This window comes from Melanotaenia boesemani, chromosome 18, assembly GCF_017639745.1.
Source record: "Melanotaenia boesemani isolate fMelBoe1 chromosome 18, fMelBoe1.pri, whole genome shotgun sequence".
NCBI lineage: Eukaryota > Metazoa > Chordata > Actinopteri > Atheriniformes > Melanotaeniidae > Melanotaenia > Melanotaenia boesemani.
Genome location: NC_055699.1, coordinates 28,688,800 through 28,698,238, shown reverse-complemented (window position 1 = coordinate 28,698,238; position 9,439 = coordinate 28,688,800). Strand labels below are relative to the sequence as shown.

At 42.2% G+C, this 9,439-nt stretch overlaps 1 long non-coding RNA gene across 1 annotated transcript; it reads right to left on the bottom strand.

Annotated features, from left to right (window-relative positions):
* Positions 1-216: 216 nt before the first annotated feature.
* On the bottom strand, positions 217-1,503 carry LOC121628969. The gene is made up of 2 exons (XR_006008309.1): positions 1,067-1,503; positions 217-371 (listed from the first exon to the last, which is right to left on the bottom strand). It is a non-coding gene; the product is annotated as an uncharacterized LOC121628969 (long non-coding RNA).
* Positions 1,504-9,439: the final 7,936 nt, after the last annotated feature.

Below are 9,439 nucleotides of genomic sequence, written 5' to 3'. Positions count from 1 at the left end.
TGTTCTGTTTGATTATTAGATAAATACATTACTCCATGCATTGTGTTTGTACAGATGCCAGCATGCTGTGGATCAAAAATTACCAATTGATCCAGCTGTAGACGGTGGTGCATGGTATAACATCAAAGCTGCATTACAGCGAGGGTCAAGTCCAGCAAATGAGGATCTTCAACCAAGATCACAGTGAACATTATCAGTCACAATAAAAAAAACAAATGCATCTGAAATGTTTTTATTTGAACTTCATTTCTATTACAATTAATGGACGATGGAGTGTTGTTGTGGGTCAATCTTTTCCTCTTTCTCTTTGCTTCAGAAACAGCCTCATTTCTTTGGGTAGGAGCTTTCATTTTGCGGGCTATTTTCTCCACCTAGAAACAGAAAATGAGTTTTATAAGATAATACCTCATTTGGTTTATAAACACAATCACAAAACAAAACAATAGAACATTGGCTGAGCAAGCTTGGCCTGTTTTATTGACACCCAGCTGACAGGCAGGTCAAAGAAAAATAAATAGTGGCCCATTAGTCTTAATACTTTGGTGGCTTTGAGAGGTAAGGTCTAAAAAGCCTGTGTTACAAAATGTGGAGTGTTCAGCTACTGGATTCCATGACAACTGCCCACAGTAAAGCAAAGTTTATCATCTGTTGTTCATTCTTGTCTCATGAGACTAGTTTGAGCTTCTCATACTCGTATCATTCTGTGATCATTTGTTGCTGAATTACTTCTCCTAAGGTTACCATAGAAGCAAGAGGTAAGCAAAAAAGGGGAAAAGACATCATTGAGACAAAGGAGGTTGAGTTGAGATAACTACTTGAGCAATACTTGAGAAGTGGGATTAACAGGTGGGATCTCACTAATGTCTCAAATTCATCTGAATCCGAGACATTATAATTAATAATAGTTATAATAGTTCGTCCAGTAATGAAAGACAAGAAGTTGCCTTAAGTTCAGTAAAGAGTGGAGCTGTGCGTAGAGGCAATTGTCTGGACAACCAGCTACGGAAAAAGGATATCATGAACTGTATGAATGACCATTCTGCCGCGGAAAAGGCAAAGAACCTACCTGTCCAGATGTTGTTGCTGGTATTGGGTCTGGATCATCAATTGTTGGCCCTTTTCCACCGAGGAAATGCAGAGAGCAAATGTATGTATCCTTTGTCACATTTTTCTCAGTGAATCCCTCCCGTTTACAAGCTCGTACCCAACGTTGGCATTTCTCTGGTTCTCTTCCGGGCTTTGGAAATGGAATGAAAAACACTCCCTTCATATGTTCACGGTCACTATATTGCGAGTCACTTCGGCAGACACCGAAGCAGCAGTGTTTAGTTGTTACCATAATGGTTTTGTTAAAGAAATATTCGGCTATTCGGAATGCAACTTTGCTCGTACAAACACAGTATACACGCTCTACAGGTTGTTTGTCCGAATCCAATATGGCGGCGGCGCCTGCGCAGTACGCTGTTCTAAAAATAGCATTTTGACGTCATTCGTGATCAGTCCTATTGATCCAATACATATAGAATGCCCACGAGTTCAGGTAAAAGGGTTTCCCTTTTATTTATTTTTATTTTGAACCTTCTGAGTGTCAAGACCAGACCAAAGCCAGACCAAAACAAGACAGGCCCCTCGACAAAGTTCAGGGGGAGCCACCTGGAGGCTGAACAGACAGCAGGTTCTGGTCAGAAGGCCGGCTGGGGGGGCCGGACGGACCGGGGCAGAACCTCCGGCGGACGGCCCGGAGGCTGAGCAGACAGCAGGTTCTGGTCAGAAGGCCGGCTGGAGGGCCGGATGAACTGGGGCAGGACCTCCGGCGGACGACCAGGAGGACGTGCAGACAGGTGGTTCTCAGGCGGACGGGCAGGCTTGGACTGGCGCTCTGGAGGACAGGCGGGCTGGATCACCGGAGGCCAAGCAGGCTTGGACCAGAGCTCTGGAGGACAGGCAGACTGGATCTCTGGCGGACAGGTAGACTGGATCTCTGGCGGACGGGCAGACTGGATCTCTGACGGACGGGCAGACTGGATCTCTGGCGGACGGGCAGACTGGATCTCTGGGTCGGGTACCAGTAGCAGGTAAGGGGTGTCTCGACCTGAGACCCCCTCGGGAACAGGAACTCGAGCAGGGTGAGGAGCGTCTCGACCTGAGACCTCCTTGGGAACAGGAACTCGAGCAGGGTGAGGAGCGTCTCGACCTGAGACCCCCTCGGGAACAGGAACTCGAGCAGGGTGAGGAGCGTCTCGACCTGAGACCCCCTCGGTGACAGGAACTCGAGCAGTGTGAGGAGCGTCTCGACCTGAGACCCCGTCGGAAACAGGGACTCGAGCTATGGACAATAATGGTACCGACGCTAGGGAAGAAGGTCTGGACACCATTGTGGGACACCGAAGAGCTGGGCAGGACCTCGGCGCAGGCGTGGCATGCTGTGGCACAGGGCAGGACCTCGGAGCAGGCGTGGGACACTGCGGCGCAGGGCAGGACCTCGGAGCAGGCGTGGGACGCTGCGGCGCAGGGCAAGACCTCAGAGCAGGCGTGGGGAGCTGGGGCGCAGGGCAGGACCTCGGAGCAGGCGTGGGGAGCTGGGGCACTGGAGCAGACCTGGGAGCCAGTAGCGACGGGTGGCAGCGAGGCCGTAGACGACCTGGCCTCCTTCTAGCTCCCGTCGCGGTTCGTGCAGAACTCCACAACTGTGAACCCTTGGGAGCGTCATCTGTCAGAGTGGCACGCCAATTCAGCCAACTCAACAACTCAGATGACATGATAAAAGGGTAGCCGTCAGAGTCCACATGTGGCCAATCCCAGCTGTCTGCTGGGTCCATGTCTGGTCAGATCCTTCTGTCACAGTACTGTCATAAATGGCGGACGTCGGAGGAGGTGAGGACCCAATTGCAGGCAGTCAGAGGCAGGAGGCAGAATTGGTGCAGGTGAAAGGTTTATTTCCAGAATGCAAGACAGAGATAAATCCAACGAACTAAACCACACATGACCAAATGAGAGGATCTGACAAGGAGTGACTGAAACCAGGAGTACTTATACACAGAGGGAGTAACAAGACACAGGTGAAGTGGATGACTAATCAGACCAGGTGATCTAATGAGACAGAACAAAAATCACAGGAACACAAGAGGGAAAACCAAACATGACAAAACTGAAACCTAAAGCATGAACATAAGAACTATAAACCAAGAACAAGGCCGAACTAAACATGACAAAAACCAAAATCCTAAACCATGATCAAAACACCCACCAAAACCCAGAAACCGTGACAGACGCCATGTTTCAAGTCTTCTCTGAAATTCGTTACATCACATAACCCTCATGTGGTTCAAGCATGTGCAGAAACAACATCCACCACAAAGCGATCCAAAGACTGAATACATGATTAGTTGTTCCTGCTGATCCGATCGTGAAAAGTTCAAACCCCCCGATCAATCAGATTAAAAATTCTTTCTGAGTGCTCCACCTAAATGTAGCTGCTCTGCTGTAAAGAGCCTTTAGTTTGGGATCTAGGATCTGGGATCTGGGATCAATTCCTTGAGTCTGTGGCTGCTCACGCTAGAGAAATCTGCTGTTTTACCCTAACTCAGGAAACATCATCTGATCACTGTCTGATTACTTCTTCCTTATTTCTCAGATATTCTGTAAGGACTCAACACTGAAAGTCACCAAAACAAAGTATGAATGAGTTTGAGTGCCAAGACAATGTTGTGCTGCCTTCCCAGCAAAATATAGTGGAAGTTCACAAAGCCTTGAGATACAGTAGCTGAGTTGTGAGTGTTCACACTATTTTTGTGAAGTTTATCTTGAACTACATCTCTTTTACACTTTTTTGTTTATTGTTAAGTAATTTTTAATTGGTTTTGTGAAGACTGTCATCAGTGGTCAATGTGTTTTTGTCAGTTGAGCAAAGAAGACTTCTTTTAAGAAAACAAGATTTTTGCAAAGAGCTCATGTATCCTACTACAGCTAAGCTGCTAAATAGTAATATTCTGCTCAATTTGCTGCTCTCTGCAAACAGAAAGCAACCAAGAAACCTCAGGGAAGAAAGATAAGAAAAGATGAGACAGTTTGGTAGAAAGCATGATTGTTGTGGCAGCAACATTAATGAACATCACTGACTGCAAAGACAATTAATTACTGCTTGCATCATCACCCTGGAAAAAGTGTTTAATTATTTTTTGATGCACTCTGTTGCACTCAACAAACCTCATGGAGTGTGTTCAGGCAGACAAAATGGATGCTGGCAGGAAACCAGCTAAAATGTGGTTCCGTTGGCTAATGGCCATTGTACTGGCAAAGCAGATGGTTCATGACAGTTAAAATAATCCTGCTCTGCTGCTGCAGAGGTGACATTTCTTTGTTTTTAAAAGGTTTCTTTCATCTTTTCATTATTATTCATTACAGACGATTCAGATCTTTATCAAGTTAACACCAAACCAGCAGATATGAGAACTTCTCAAACCGATAAAACTTTTAAAGTCCTTCATAAAAGAAAACACACGATTATAAAATATTAAACACAAGAATTAATGCGCAAACATGTTCATCATTTTAGATAATTTAATTTTTCACCTTTGAGGTCAACAACACTGATAAGCTAAAGGAAAATCTACTTTGTAAAAAAACAAACAAAAAAAACAAATTGTAAAATAAAGATGCCATGAAAGAAAAATCAGATATATAGATAGATAGATAGATAGATAGATAGATAGATAGATAGGTAGGTAGGTAGGTAGGTAGGTAGGTAGGTAGGTAGATAGATAGATAAGTCAACCTCTTTTACTTCTCGGTTTAATATATAAGAGTATTAACACTTTCACAGTAAAATAACAGCATTTTAGCAGTATTAAGCTTGAATTTCAATTTTTTTACTATATTTACCATTTTAAAATGGTAAAATTATTTTTACTTGTTTAAAGGAAATTTTATGTAGTTTGACAGTTATGTTTTTTTTTTTTTTTACATTAGACAATATAAAATTGTAGTCTCTGTTTTGTAATCTTATTGGTATTTTCCTGTATTTAAAGAATGCAAGAAAAAAATTTAAATAATCCAGGAAAAAATGAACAAACAGAAAAAACTTTTTTTCTTTTATTTTTTATCTTTTTTTATTTTTTACAGTGTAGTTGAAAATTTCATAGTTTCATTGTTTGTTCTTAATTCTGGTCATGGTCACCACAGTTTTTAAATTCTGTTTTATCTGACAGATAAATGTTGGAGATCGCACACTAAAAAAGGCCCAAACCTGAAGCTCTTAAATTTGTGCGCTGAATAGAGATATTTCCAAAGATCTCTTGACTCGTGTACAAGAGCACACCTAAATTAACTATCACAATAGCCTTACCTGGCCCTGGATTTTCTGAAAGTAGAATGATATCCAGTTATGATTCACGGACTCTTCTTCCGTTACAAAAACACATTTGTATTTCGATTCTGGAAGATGTCCTTGGGGGCCTTGCTTTCTTCTTAATGGAGGAAAGTGTTCAAGAGTAAAGAAAAACTCCTGACTGAATTAAGCAGAACAGATCATCAGCTTCATGTGGAGGCCAGTGGTGGTCATTTGGCTCATAATGCAAAAATGAAAACAAGCAGAAAGTCACAAATACAGATTCAGGGTGCAGCATACATGATTTTTTTTTCTATGACATGGTTATAGATCAGTTTTTTGGAGCAATTGTTAGTTTGTATACAGGTAACTAGTGTTGGGCACCTTAGTTACTAGTTACTTCTTTCAAGTAACTAGTAATTGAGTTAGTAACCCTTTAATAATTAGTTCTGACAATAATCTCCAGCTGCTGGACGTCCGGGCTCCGTCTCCTCCTCAGGAGAGCTGCTTCATGTGATGCTCACAGCTACCATGAAAAAAACAAACAAACAAAAACTTTGTTTCTGGTTTCTGCTTTGTTTCATTTCTCATAACGTTTTTGTCTTTTATCTCTGTGAGCGTGAAATGATTTCTGTGTTTCCAGATTAAAACTCTTCCTCTGTCTTTTACTTGACTCGCCATTGCTGCGAGCGTCTCCAGAGGCCTGGACGACCAAGCTGGTTCACTTCTCACCGGGGTGAATCACCATGGTTACTGCTCGAGAGCAGGTTATGTTCTGGATGAGAGATTGAGTATAAAAGCACCACCTCCTGACCAAAAACGTCTCTTGGAAAATGACCTGCTAATTTTTAGAACATCCCATCAACTTTGGTGCACGGACTGTGACTGGAGCACTAAGAAGAGAAGACTTTTTGAGGATAGATGCATCCTTTAGATGACTAATTAAAGAATTGTCACTGAGCGCTTTGAAGAATGATTTTGTATTTGTTCTTGACTTGTTCCTGTGTTATCCCTTGTGACTGTTAACTGTAACTTGTAACTGCACACCCTTTCCACCAGAGTCCCATTAATCCTAATAGATGTAGTTCCATTGTCTCCTCCCATAGTCAAAACTCATCTCCTTAGTTTTGTCTTAATTTAGCAGCAGGTTGTTAGCATGGCACCAGCCTCAAACCGTGCATAAAAGGTCTTCAGCCAGAGTGGTGTCTAGACTCACAAGGGTGGGGGCTCTCCTCCTGTAGTCCGTTATAGTTTGCAGTTCCTGCCACAGGCTCCTAGAATCATGATGGTGGAAAAATTGTGACTCCACTCTGTGTGTACCTCCGCTTATTGTCCTTCACCACCTGTTGCAGTCTGTATGATGGTACTTTGTAATCCTCCATCTTGCCGGTGAGAAGTCCCGACCTGTAGGAGGCTTCCTCAGTGCTTTGTGGATAGATTCGTCCACCCATGGCTTCTGGTTCAGGAAAACCTAGACAGTCGTCATGGGAACAACATCATCAAGTAGCTTAGCAATGAAGTCTGTCACCACCTTCGTAAAATTGCTGGAATCCCACAAGCTGGACTGAAACATTTCCCCATCAACGTCCAAAAGAGTGTCCTGCAGTGTAGCCTCCACCTGGTCGTTTCAGCCCTTTCATGTGCACAATGATCTACATGGAAAACCTTGGGAAGAATTATCAAGTTGATAACCAGTTTCGTCATACCACTGATCCAGATCCTGATTGTCTGACTAGGTCAGCTCAGGTAACAGAGATATCTGGGGTATATTAATCACACTTCGTCGTACAGGCCTCTGGTCTGACAGGTTCTGCTTCTTTACGTCAACCGAGTGATGACCCGGGAAGATGTGATGTCGAGCTGCGAGAAGGAGTTGACTGTTTACATGGAGGGAGAGGGTTTGTCGGTGGAAAGAGGCTTTACCAAAACAAAAGCGACATGTATTTTTCAGGGTGAAATAGATCATAAAAATAATAAAATTAATGATAAACCCATAATTTTGTAAAGATTATGGCGTCATTATGTGAAGATGCCTCGTCATGGGTTTTGGTCTTTACTCTTGGAACAACTAAAAGGCCGGTACCTGAAGACCTCAGGGTCAGCGAGGGCTCATAATTTAAAGATAAATGAGAAGTCCCAAGACCATTAAGACATTTATAAACAATGACAAAAAATAAATAAATAAATGAAATCAAATAAAATGAAATCAAATGAAGCCACATTCCTCCACGGAGAACATCAACAGACTGACCTTCTGCAGAAAGAACAGGGACTGGGCATCCCCAGTCCTCCATAAAGTAATATTCTTAGATCAGGTTCCATAGAAAGATAGGAATTGATAAGATGTCATTAATATCAACCCTGTTTATTAATTCGGTTCTTGATTGATTCCATTATCAATACGTGACCCAATTTTCAACAAGGAAACATGTATACAACAGACATTTATGGTGTCAAAAAAAGACTATAAAATACCCTAAAAAGAGAAAACATTGAGTTTAGAATCTTTGTCAACTCCACACAAACAATTTAAAGACAATAATTCAGATTAATATTATCTTCAAACTGATATGGATGCAAACACTACAGATCTGGGGCCTTATTTATCAAACTGCATAGCAAAGCAAACTACAGGTGGAGTCTGCAGTGCAACAAAGGAAATGCTGCACGCTTCTACTTTCAGATTTATCAAAGCGTGCACACGCACGTCCTACATCTGTTTCCATTTATAAATCTGAATCAGCTCTAATGTAGGCGCACGTGAGGGAACGCCTTCCCACGCCCACATGGTGGCTATACAAGGTCAGGTGGATGCCTGTAATACATATTTATCACATTGTTTGCATGATGGCTCAGGAGGGAAAAGGAGTTAAGAAGTGGAATTTTTCAGTGTGTGAGACTGAGATCCTGATGGACCACGTTGACAAACGTAAAAATGGTGGGCAGATGGGTGGGCGGTGCTCCAGCTGGGTGGGTGGTGCAGAGGGATCGCCGCTATTAACCAGGTGGACAAGGAGTTGCAGGTGGTAAAGACCGTCTGGGCAGAAACAATTAAAAAAGACATTTTCTAAGAATAAATAAATAAAAGGAAATCCTCCTCTTGTGTGTTTCATTAGCGTAGCATCACTTCTAGACGTCCAGCCTCCAGTCTGGTCCCGCTCTGCTGGAATGAAGGACCAAAGCTACTTTCCACACTGACGGCTACATGCTGGCAGCAGACTGGCACCTTATTTATCTGGATGGATTTTATAACATAGAAGTTTTGTTTCACAATGACAGAACATATTTTAGTGGTTGAGGTTCTTATTAATGTCATCTCCCTTTTTCCTGAACATCCTGTTTTGTTTTTTTTTTTGTTTGTTTTGTTTTGTTTTGTTTGTTTGTTTTGCGTGTGCTCTTACGAGTATTAATATCAGATCTGCGTCTTTATTCATTTCTGAAAACAGCTTAATATATAACACGTGGTGTGAAAGGTAATAGTGGATGGTGTACTAATGTCTCACATTTCATATCATTTCCTTGATTTTATTCTGTACCGTTGATGTCGCCGTTTCCCATTTTTTAGGATTCTGTGTGTACACCTGGGTAAGAGTTTGGGTGGAGGTAGGAACATTTTCCCGCCAAGTTTGTTTTTTTTTATAAATTCCAGAAGTTGACTATATTTGGCGTACGCCGGTTTTTGTTCCTATGTAAGCTCGATAAATAAGGCCCCTGAACTTAAAAAGGAAAATGCATCAGTCGATATAAAAACTCTGTAGATGTTTACCAGAAGTCAACCAAATTACAGTAAACTAAACCCTGACCTGTATTGTAATGTTTATAAATGGAAAACTGCCACTTTAACCTTAAACAGATTCACCAGGTGACTGGATGAGACATGCACAACTCTAACATCTGGTTTCTGAATACTACCCTTAATAGTGTTTTCCCTACAATTATATAAGAGCCCCTTCTGCCTTTAGACCTTTCCTTTAGCACAGGTTTATACTTCATGGTTTTATTAATCTACTAAAGAGTATAATGTTATTTGTCTTATTTACACGACTGCAGGTCATTTCTCCTCTGCTGTCTGTGTTACATTTGCCCCGTGCCCACCATCAACACTTCACACTC